The sequence below is a fragment of the Pleurodeles waltl genome, chromosome 4_1 (assembly GCF_031143425.1).
Source record: "Pleurodeles waltl isolate 20211129_DDA chromosome 4_1, aPleWal1.hap1.20221129, whole genome shotgun sequence".
Lineage (NCBI taxonomy): Eukaryota > Metazoa > Chordata > Amphibia > Caudata > Salamandridae > Pleurodeles > Pleurodeles waltl.
Genome location: NC_090442.1, coordinates 194,098,425 through 194,110,478, shown reverse-complemented (window position 1 = coordinate 194,110,478; position 12,054 = coordinate 194,098,425). Strand labels below are relative to the sequence as shown.

At 43.3% G+C, this 12,054-nt stretch overlaps 1 protein-coding gene and 1 long non-coding RNA gene across 3 annotated transcripts in view; one reads left to right on the top strand and one right to left on the bottom strand.

Annotated features, from left to right (window-relative positions):
• The window catches only part of CACNA1C (calcium voltage-gated channel subunit alpha1 C), a 1,395,795-nt gene that overhangs the window by 537,807 nt on the left and 845,934 nt on the right, over positions 1 to 12,054 (top strand). The gene's annotated exons all lie outside the window — the stretch shown is intronic.
• The window catches only part of LOC138288495 (uncharacterized), a 36,433-nt gene continuing 35,237 nt past the window's right edge, over positions 10,859 to 12,054 (bottom strand). For both annotated transcript variants that reach the window (XR_011202416.1, XR_011202417.1), the window contains exon 5: positions 10,859 to 11,709. This is a non-coding gene — a long non-coding RNA (uncharacterized lncRNA). The remainder of the gene's footprint in view (positions 11,710 to 12,054) is intronic.

Sequence of the window (12,054 nt, the reverse complement as noted above, 5' to 3'; positions counted from 1 at the left end):
TTTTGTCACTGATGCGTCTAATTGTTAAGCACATTATTAGAAGAAACCTTTATCAATCTACAGCAAATGCTACAAGACAAATTTAGTGTTATTTCCACGTCAATGTGTTTCAGTGGTTTACAATAATATTTACCACCTTCCTCAGGACACAACAGAATAATTTTCCCCTTCAATGTAAAAGTTCTCTGTTAAAAAACAAAACTAAATCAAACTATATCCCCATTGTAAAAAGTCCAACACTATATTATCAACCCCACATGATGCACCCTGAATACCCCCTTCTTCCATACTGTGGTGGTACTGTAAAACCTTGCTCAGTCAATCAATATAAATTACATTCATACAACCATCTCTCACTCAACAATTACCATACTCAGTCCAAATCATCATTAAGTCAATCCAGGTTTGACTCACCCAGAACTTGTTCAATCCTGTTCCAACCCATGCAGAACAGTGCACCCCTTTCTCTCAAGCTCTTGATAGTATTTCCACCACATCAATGATGGGAGGAGGAACAGGTCAGCTCATAGTTGTCCTGGTCCCCGTTCTGCCATACGATAGCAGACCTCCCAACTCACACGGTGCCACCGTTGGTCACATGGTATTGGCTCTCCTGATCCTACATCATCCAGTCAAAGGTAGGGTGAGCTGGAAACACATCCACAGGGTGGTTTTACAGCATGCTCAGCTGAGATAAATGTTAAAAGTCTAGTTGGGGCGTCATAATGCTTGCTGCCATTGCTAAGTCACAGGGCAAAATTACAGCCGAAGCTTAAACAATTTAAGAACTGCATTTTCATTCTTCTGATATGTTTTTCTAAAACGAATAGCAATCAGCAGAAGAGAGATATTTATGGCAACTTGTTTTTCCACACTGTAGGTTATCACAGGAACAACAGAATCTCTCTGCATGTTTCTACACATTCTGAGCTACAGTATTTTTAATATCGTTTTGCAAAAGATTACTATTTGCTTTTTGGTGTTTAATTTTACACTACAAATACTGTAGGTATTCTTGCCGTATGTCTGTGCTATCTCTTTCATATGAAAGAGCGAGCCGCCAAGAATTTAAGTAGTCTGTAGGATGAGTGATGGTGGCAAACTAATGATTGTCTCAGAATGTCCTCATCTCAGCCTTTGGTAGTGTGGAAAGAGCTCAGTCTTAGCCAGGGAGACATAACAGAAGGATGCAAGGATTCAAATCTGTAAGCAAGCCAAGTTTATAAAAGGGAAAGAAAATAGCTAACAAATAAGCGTAAACTGGAACAAAACAGGTTTAACCATATTGCAGTGGTGTCCTATGAGTGATGGTGAAAAAGTTAGAAAAATGTCCAAGTCTTGCTATCAGTCTAGTGGCCCTGGCAAATGGCAGGCCTTGGGTGCAAGTGGCTAGACAGGGCTTGAGGGTTTGCCCCTGTGAACAAGGTTACCTTTTGTCTTTTAGTCTGAACCCTCCCTACCACTGGCTGATTTGTCAAAGCTGCATCCTGTGAGAATCCCATGAAAGTCTTTTAGCAAGACTGTGGCAAAAACTGATCTAAGTGGGAGTGCGAACAGTCAGTTAGGGCTTGGAGGTTTTCCCTAATTTGTATGGACACATGGTGGGTCATCACAGACCCATGGTGCGCAGGCAGGTGTTGGTGGGAGAAAGCCAAGATGGCTGACATGTAGACAAGCAGGTTCTCATTCAAACATAATCTTATGAGGATTTGTGAGATGTGGTCTGTCAGATGTCCACGCTGTGTGCCAAATGATGATTTTCATAGCTACAGGGCTATATCTGGCCATTCGCGCTCTTCGATTTTCAAGCTCATAAAGTGTGTTCATAGTCTGGACACATCAGGCTGAAGGAAGAGCATGCCATAGATATTTGTAAATCTTTCATACCCATTCAAAGTGAGGCTTCTCAGAGAAGCTTTTCCCAAAGGTGAAGGAGAGGCTACTGATTTTGAAACTGTAGGTACCCATCGCAATTGACTCAGATTATCGTTCAATAGGTTACCTATAACCATATTTTACACAAGGCATGACAAGTGTATTAAAAGTGAAAGCAACATCTCCGTTTAGAAGTGGTTTCTTTGCTCTTCCAGCTGTGGTTCATTATTTTAATCAAGTCTAGCATCCCTCATCCCTGCTAAAGCCCTGAAGATTAAGGACAGTAACATCCAAGCTGCAAACTTCAAGAGATTCTGTAACACTGACATTTTGTCTGGGGTAGACAGGAATGGATTTCTCCACATGGAAAAATATTACAGGGAAACTATTTTCCATGTATGGAAAAAGGAAAGGGTTGAAATATGCAGATGTACATTTCTGAAACACATTTTCAGATTATGTGCCTGCAGACTATCTCCGGGAGTAAATGCAGTGAAGTAGATGTATGCATGGAAATATGCGATTTGTATGGCTTTTCAGGTCTGCTTCTGGGCGAAATTCGCGAAGGTAATCATAAACTTGCACCTGTAAAAATATACCTGCGCACAGGTGCAACTTTTCGTTTTTTTTCGATCGACAAACCTTCTCTGTAATATGTCATGGGCAATGCAAGCGTTGTAGATTTCCAGCGTACTAGTAGGTCAGTCATGTAAAATGTTAAGATGGTGCTATTTCCCCAATGTTGAAAGATAGACGGTGGTGCTAATCCACATCAGGGAAAGGGAGTCCCACTATACCATAGCGATTTTATAGGCCTGGGCCCGCACGGTGCAGTTGTCAAACAGACCTATTGCTAACAAGTGTCTTTTGCAGCCTCTCTTTTCAACCACTGGCTTTCTTCAACCAGCCACTTAAAACAATTGGCTTATGACTTTTCCAATTGCATCTTGTCTCAGTCAAGTGGGGGATAAAATTCTCACCCAATGCTGTCAGTTGTTTGGGTGTAACCTTCCCATTTCCCTAGAGCGTTTGTATTGACTTCTTCAAAACAGAGAGAACACAAGCTGTCAGCCTGGATCCTTCCTCCTTGGAAGCCTGCAAACGTATCTGCGAAGTGTCTCAAGGTTCATCAGTTAGCCCCACCCTCTTCAATGCATACATTCTCCGAATGGCCAGCTTCATCCGCGCTCACAACATCAACATCCTCTCCTGTGGCAAAAACATGCAACTCAAACTCTCACTCTCGGACAAGACCCCCTACACAAGTTCACCGCCTGCATGACTGAAGTCGCTAACTGGATGAAGGCCAGCTGTCTCAAGCTCAGTACAGACGAAACAGAAGTAGTGATCGTCAGCAGGAACACCTCACCACAGGACTCCAACTGGTGGCTGGCTGAACCCGACCCACACCCAGAACCCATGCCAGGAACCTTGCAATAATCATCAACAGCAAACTGGACATGACCGCACAAGTCAGCACTGTCCCTGCATCCTTCTTCCACACCCCAGATATGCTGAGGTAGATCTTCAAATGGCTCACAAGAAAAACTTTCACTCATGACTTAGGGCCAGATGTAGCAAAGGGTTTTACCCATTTTGTGTCTATGGGAAAATGTGTTTGTACTTATGGCCCTTAGTCACTAGCAGCTTAGACTATGGTAACACCCTCTATGTTGGATCACCAAGCAACTCACTAGAACAACAAACCATCCAGAACTCGGTAGCCAGACTCACCCTCAACCTTTCACACAGAAGTGACATCACACCACATCTCAGGGAGCTCCACTAGTGTCTGATACATAAACATGCTCATTTCAAAACCCTCATACACACATTCAATGCGCAACTTAGTCCCCACCAACCTGAACAGTCACATCTCCTTCCCCCAACCACCCAGAGACATCGCTCTGCAGGACCCCTACTTGCACACATCTCACGCATACACAGAACCATATCAGGGGACGGGTGCTCTCTTACATTGGAAAGTAGTTTCCCGCTCCACATCAGAGCAGCCTTCTCTCTTCTTAAATTCTGCAAGAAGCTAAAGGCCTGGCTTTTCAATTAACCAACCTACTGTAGATAAGGCTAGGCACACACACACCAGGTACTCTTGCGGGTGACAATACAATGCAGATATTTCAGATCTGTCCTCATTTATTCATGAATCAGGTACAAAATCGGGAAGTGAATTGTAGTGAAAAATAAAATAAATGAACAGGAGATTTTAGAATGAGTAGTAAATCTGTCATCTAATTAAAATCACATAGAGTAAGAGATACAATTTGAGATGAGCTGGGAACAAGGCGAGTTAGAATGACACCGGCAGAAAGATTTTTTTGGAGCTTACACCTCAAGAATGAAATGATATCAAACTGGGATGTCACTTTTGAGTCTGCTGTCGTTGTGATTAATTAACAAACGAGTACATGGCTGCATTCGCTGAGAGCTAAGTGAAAGAATGTGACTGAATAAATGTGGGAGCGCGAGTTATGAAAGCCTCTGAATGCAAGAGTAAATATGTGGATGAATGAGTGAATATGTGAGTACATTGCATGGATGAATGAGTCAGAAGATGAGCTTGTGAAAGAGTGAATGCATGAGTAAATGTGTGGATGAATGAGTGAGCGTACGAATATTTGAGCACATGATGAATGAGTGAGAAGAATCTGTGAATGAGTTAAAAGATGAGTACATGCACGAATAAATGAGTGAATAAGCACTATAATGGACAAATGAGAGTGAGGAAGGGTTTACCACAATGGTAAATGCATGAATGAATAAGTATGTGACTTGATATGTAAGTACTATAATGGACAAATGAATCAGAAAATGAGTTTGTAAATGAGAGCATGTGTGAGTAAATATATGTATGAATGAGTATGCAAATATGTCAGCTCATGGACTGGACGGATGACTGAGAAGATGAGTTTGTGATGGGTGAATGTATGAGTAAATGGGTGGATGAATGAGGGCACATGTGAATATTTAATGGCATGAATTGGATAAATGAGTCAGAAGATGAAAAAGAATGAGTGAATACTTGAGTAAATGCATGAATGAATCAGTGGTGACTCAAAGTGTAAGAACTAAAATGAAGAAGTGAGTCAAAAGGTGAATTTGTAAATGAATGATTATGCGAATGCAGGAGCATGAGTGGGTAAATGAGCAGGTGACTGAACGAGCGATTAATTTCATACGTTTGCGAACAGGTGTGTGGATGAATAGGACATTCAGACCCCACCAGATAGCTCGGCCTAGCGCTGTATGATGCAGAGACTTGCAGACCAGAGGTGCCTACTACTGTGTAGGATACATCATGAGAGACTGGATGCCTTATCTGTGCAGTGCCTACTGCTGCCGCAGGCCGCGGGCATGGAATGTTCGCTCGTGCTCCGGCAGGTTTTGTCTAGTTTTGAAAACGGAAGCCACAGCATAGTCAGAACCAGACAGTCACCTGCAATAAAGACCTCGGGACCCAATGCGTTGCAGCTCCATTTCCGAGCAGGATCGGCTTTATTGCAGGTGGCGCCCGGTGTGACAGTCTTTTTGGCACCCTCCATCACTTCTTCCTCGGATTACTTCACAACCACCCGGCAAAAGTGCCACTCATCTTTCCATAGCCTCTCTCTCACGTACATATCTATTGGTTTAAAGCGCTGATAAAGGCTGGCTTTACTAATCCACTCGGCTATTCACGGAAAATACAGATCTGTTCCTGCAGCAGGCATATTAACCTTCTGAGCTACATTATGGGAGTCTAAACTGTCACTAAACAAAAAGTTCTCTCTCCCTAGTAGGGACATTGATCACAAGATTTATCCTGACGTTTTTATTGCTGCCTGAAAGCTGGGCACACAAGGAACTCTGCATCAGGTGCTTCTAAATTGTAAGTTACTGCTAAGCACAGTGCCCTCTGAGGTTAGTGCCTCCCCTCCAGGTCAGCGCCCAGAGACAGACCCAGCATTGCTGAAGCTAGGCCACTAGAAAGAATCACTGGATGACTGGAACGGGCTGTTACACACTAAAACTAACAAGGGTGCGTGACACGCGCTCGCTATGTTCCCAAACTGCATGCTTTCCTTTGCACCGGAAGTGGTGCTGAAGCCTCGCTGGATATTTAGGCAGTCCATTCAGCAGCAGTGCCTTCCGGAGCCATCTCTTCCTACTATCCTGGCTGCGCTCCCTCCATCCGAATGATGTCACCGTTTCCATGGCGCTGGCCTGGACCTTGCCCATCTCTCGGAGGCTCCCACCTCATGGGCCAACATGTGCCCCGGTTGTTATGGCGTTGTGTTGGGTTACCATAGCAGTGGAGAGGGATCTGTGCGCCGGCTGTGCAACAGAGTAAATTCACAGCGCGCGCTCGTGCACGTGCCATCGGGATGATACCGTCTACAAAGGAGGCGGCAGCCATGCTGGGAAACAGGCAGCAGTGGCAAGGGACCCGTGTCGAGCAATTTAAGAATGCTGAGCTCTCGTGTACAGCGCCTGCATGTCCTCACGAGGCCTAGAGGGGATTCGCAAACTTCTGCCCGTGAACGCAACGATGTCCAACATAGGCCGATGTCTACAAGGTTAATCGGGGAGTTTCAACCATTGACTATGTAAACACGACTATTTAAACAACTTCCATTTAGAATAGTTCTGTGTAAATGTATCTTACGCACATAGGTTGAAAATGTGGCATTCCCCCTACCCTTCTGGACCTACTTTGGGCACCCCTCCTCGTTTCAGATAACACTTTCTGGAGTGCCCTAGCTGGTGTGACTGAAAGCCCTTGAAACACAGTAGTCCTCCAGTGCTTGATGTCCGGGGGGTACGGAAGGTGGTCTTTGTTCCCAAGGCAACCTCACCCCAGAGGCACGCATCAGTGCTGAGGGGATTTGCCTCACGGGTAACAGCTCCCCCAACTTTCATCTGCAGGAAAACACATTGATCACAGGTGGCATTAGGGTTTAGCAGAAGAAACATGTCTGCCTCACATGATGTCTGATGTGAACGTCAAACCTCTTGGTACCTTGGACCTTTTCCTAATTCCCTGAGTGCTCATGAGTGATGGAGATCCCAGGTGTGGCTAGGGAAGTCCCGCTTGGCCCAAAGAAGGGCTAAACAGATGTGCAGAAGGTAAGTTAACCTTGCTCTGTTCCAGTAACCATTTCTGTGTCCCATTCAGCACACACCACCTCAGATACTCCTGGACTGCGTTCTATGCTTGGACAGTCCCAAACTATTTACCACGGCTGTCTCTTCTCCGCAATGGGACCCACTACATAGACTGCTCTTTCTCCATGCTTGGACTGTTCTCAGTTTCTGGATATTTCTGCATACCTGGGTTCTTTGGCATGAGTGTCCACCCTCTACACCTGAACCCTTCAATGTGAATGGCCGGTCTTCCCTTCCTCAGGTCTGCAGCACTCTGGTCTCTGCCTTTTCCCATATCTTCGAATGTCACCATGCTGGACCTTTCTCTGTGCCTGGATAGGTTCCAGTGCCCGGCTGTTCCCACGACAAGCCCCTTTCTCAAACCTTGACCTCTTTCCGAATTTAGACCGTTCGACTGCCAGGCGGGAGGGGATCTCGCTGTCAGAGATGAACTCATGAAATAGATGGAAAAGACAGACGTTTTACTCTTCCATCAGAACACTTCTGATCCTGAGACATTACTAGCAGAGGGGAGGCAAACACAAAAGCCTTTCCCCCAAAATGTTATCATTTCATTAGGAATAGGATCTTCCTTGCACGTGCGTATGTGCGTAAGTATGTATGTATCTATGTATCTTCGTATAAATTTATGTATGTACGTATGTATGTATGTATGTATGTATCTATGTATGTATGTATGTATCTTCGTATGAATGTATGTATGTACGTATGTGCGTAAGTATGTATGTATCTATGTATCTTCGTATGAATGTATGTATGTACGTATGTATGTATGTATGTATGTATCTATGTATGTATGTATGTATCTTCGTATGAATGTATGTATGTACGTATGTGCGTAAGTATGTATGTATCTATGTATCTTCGTATGAATGTATGTATGTATGTACGTATGTATGTATGTATCTATGTATGTATCTATGTATCTTTGTATGAATGTATGTATGTACTTATGCACGTATCTTTGTATGAATGTATGTACGTATGTATGTATGCATGCATCTATAGAGTGGGAACCCAGTTACAATACAATGGCACACCCCGGGAGATCCATGGCTGCTGATGCAAGCGCACCTCACTTAACGACTGGCCTGGGTAACTGCATGGAATGCAGTAGGTCTCCCTGCTCTTATACGAGATGCTCCTTGAGGATGTGAGTGCAGCACCTTCTGGCAGGGGGAGGGGCAGGAGCGCGCTGCATCTGTGAGTTCCAGATCTTGGGCGCGTAGCAGCCGGTTTTGCACTTCTTGGTTGCAAGTCAGCTGATGTCACTTCTGCAGGATTGCACATGCAAAGGAAAGCTTGATCTTGCCTGGCAGGACGGGTGGGGTTTTGGGGGGGTCTCAGCTTTGAAAGTGACGCAGCTGACCTTGCAAGCTGTGAAGGCGGGCGGGGGCAGCCGGTGGTGCTCCATGAGTGTGGGGGTGGTAGTGGTACTCAGTGAGTCGCACAGCTACATGGAAGGCACTCTCCAGGGAAGTCAAAAAGAGCTCAGGCCCCTCTGTCTAGATGGGATAAGAGCTATGTGAGAGTGGAGGCCCACAATATGTAGTAGGGTTGACTAATTTATTCAGCAAGGAAAAGCAAACTATGATGAATTGTGAGGCGCGTTCTGTGGTGTTGCTATTTTTGCAATAAAAAAAAAAACATTAATGCAGAAGATATTCCAAAGCCAGAGGAAATAGTCGGATTTTTTAACGAGGAAAACACTGCACATTCAGTAGATCTTATTCAACAAGTTTGCAGCAGCAAATAATGCTTTTTGTTTTGAATGGAAGCACAGGAGTGCCCTTTTAGTAACATTGTCCTTTCTAGTTTCCATAATAGTCTGAGAAAACTAGCCTGCATATACACACCTGTTGTAATAAAAGAGTGCCTCTTTTAATTTGCATATTCCAAATGTTTTTAAACTGCTTTCCAGTCTTAGGTTTATTCTGTTTGCACAATAAGTGCTGGAAGCAACTCTTTCCGCTAACACACGGCTCGACAGAAGACTACTGTATAGTATATAGGTAGCACGTATTGTGTCATCAGGAAGCATTGTAAAATGTGATAACCCTACAATGAAAAGTAAGATGATTGAGTGTTTCTACGCTCCTAGGTGCTTCTAGAAATAAATGCTTCTTTGAGAGCAATGGCTGTGGTTTATCATGAATTTACATGAATAAGACAAACCATTTCCATTACAAAAAGGAATCCTTACTTATACCATCTGTGAAATGCACTTAAATATAACAATGTTGTTCTCATGCTGCAAACAAAAGCCCCTCATAAGTCCACCTGTGGAGGGGCATCAATGCCATCTGGACAGCACATTTACCCCTTGGGATCTCTTTAGGATCTGAACTCTTGGAAGGTGACCATCTAACATTCGCCACAGTGTTGTGTCACAAACATCTTGTTTCTTTGGCTAACTTTTAGCTAGAAATAGTTTTGCTTTTGTTGAAATCTGCAAATTGTGGAACAGACTGCATATTGTACAGAACATGTGGCAAATCTACAATTATGTGGAAACACTGCTGCTTCAGAATGGTGTAATTCAAGCGGCTCTCAATACGACTAATGCTTGATAGGTTATCCTGGAGTTGGGTTCACATCAAGTATCTTAAACCCAGAGTAAATTTGTAAAATTGCTGGTAATTAAACGTCAGTCTCAGGGAAGATTTGATATATCACATGAAGGTGAGGGAATCCATTTGACCAGGGCACTATGGCTGTGTTAGGGGTCCAGGAGAAACTGGGAATTTTCCTTGAAGGATAACACAGAACTGAATCAAATTATTATGAGGCGGTTATTTAACTTTAAGAAAATAAGATCAAAATCCATTGCGAATGAAAACGATCAATGTCAGTGGGTTCTTGCACTGGAAAATGTTTCAGAATACTGGACCAGCTGCAGGATTCTGTATGTGGCAGACCACTTTTGGTCAGGAGATGCTATGATCGGCTGCAGACTTGCTGATGGATCTCGAGAGCAGCAATGCTTCAGTCTTTCAGTAGACCCGATGACTATCCAATCCGGAATGGTGGTTTGTGTTTGGTACTCAATGATCATCAGTGAGCGCCGGGTGTGCTCATACGCATCAGAAAAACACATCCCTGTTGTGAAATTGTCATTTTTTAAGGTAGGGTTTTCACAGAAAAGTTTTCAAAGAGACCTATTGCTAACACAATATACAGAGTGGATTTTAGACTTCCTTCATCAATTGGTTTCTTCAACCAGCCTCTTTCAGTCATTGGCTACAGACGTTGTCAGTTATGCCTTGGCTCAATCAACTGTGGTATAGATCTATCACCTAATGCTGTTGGAATGTATCACTCATTCTTCACTGGAGGGTTCAACTGAAATGCGTAGGAGTGTCAGTGACTGGGAATTTCAAAGTCTGAATATCCAGGAACAACTCTAGGGGAGACACTTTTAGGTAAATACCTACCTCCCAGGGTCTGCTAAAATATTCAAAGATATGTAAACATGAATGAAGGATGTTCTAGTGTATTTTCTCATAAAAGAAAAAATAATATCTATTCATCCTCATGAGGGTCTGCCTTAGCAAAAAAAAGAGGCAGCAATACCTCAAAACAAATAGACATGAACTACACTTACATATTAAATATTGCATGTTTGGCTATTCATTTCGTGCCCCGGCTTGTATTTGAGCAAGAGATTTCTTTTAAAAAGGCTTACAGAAGTTCACATCGCAAGGTACAGGTGAACATCTCTGAAACCCACCACTTCTTTTTAACAACAGATACAATGTATGAAGATATTGTTTATTTTGTAAATTTAATATTTTTTATTTAAAAAAGGTACCACGTATCTACTGAATACTTAATATTGTTTATATATAAGCGAACTATTTAGCAAATTAAATCTTATTTACTTACAGTAACATTTATCTAGTGATTTGTCTAATTTTTATTATAAAGATACCATGTATTTAGTGAATTGAATACTTATGTAAAAAAGAGATACAGTTTATCTGGCAAATTGAATATTTTTAATTTAAAACGATGCCATTTATCTACTTAATTGAATTTCGTTTCGTTTATATTCTGACCCTTGGCGCTTAACATGATCAGTAGATAATGTCCTGCATGTATGTACCTCTTCCGCTTTGCAACATAAATGGTGGCAGCCTGCCTGGAGCCCTGCATAATTCTTCAGAGTTCCGCGTACTGTCCCCTCCAGCCAGGTCTTTATTACATTTGCAGACATAGCTCCTCTCCGCACCACTGTATCCTGGCTCTGGAGAAATGTAAGGACATAATACTGACGGATAGTTAATTCTGCATCTCATTTGCTGCAGGACTCGCATATTATAGTCATATTTCCAAGCGAACCACACCAGCAACGCCCGCCGGACTTGGTGACCATAGGGCCAACACTGCAGGTTGCCAGTTATAAATGATGTTTTTTCTTGTGCTGCAGCACTTGAGATAAGTGTTGCGATCAGAGCTTCGACAGAGCTGGTAAATGTCTTTCTTACTTCACTTCCGAAGGGTGTCTGCGATTAATGGTTGTAGTTCTGCACACTCATTCGCTCATTGTATTGGTAGCATGGCTGAGCCTTCTGCATCCACTGGGAATCTATATTTTATGGTCATTTCTGTACTAGCTGTAGGTATTCACAGTTTCCCTCTTCCTTCACTTGCTTGACCTGCTCCTATGTCCTGTGAAGAGAAGAGAATCCTCATTACAAATGTTTGCTCCTTACCACCTGCACCACCAATGTATTGTACATGCTTTGCCAGAGCACACAATCCTTTTGTCTTTAAGCCCTCTTCTATAGTGTGCTGCTTGCTGGTGTTCACAGCCCCTCCACCCAGGACTCTTCTTGCACACACCAGGACATGCAGCTCATTTCTCCTTAGTGTGGCTGACCGTGGTCTGTGTTGGCTTCTGACATGCAGTATCTTTCTCCTGTTTTTCTTTAATGCTCAAGCATGTCCCACTAGTGCTTCCTGGCACATGGAGGGCATAAAGGAGGCTGGCTGGGCCAGTACTGCCACTGGGGA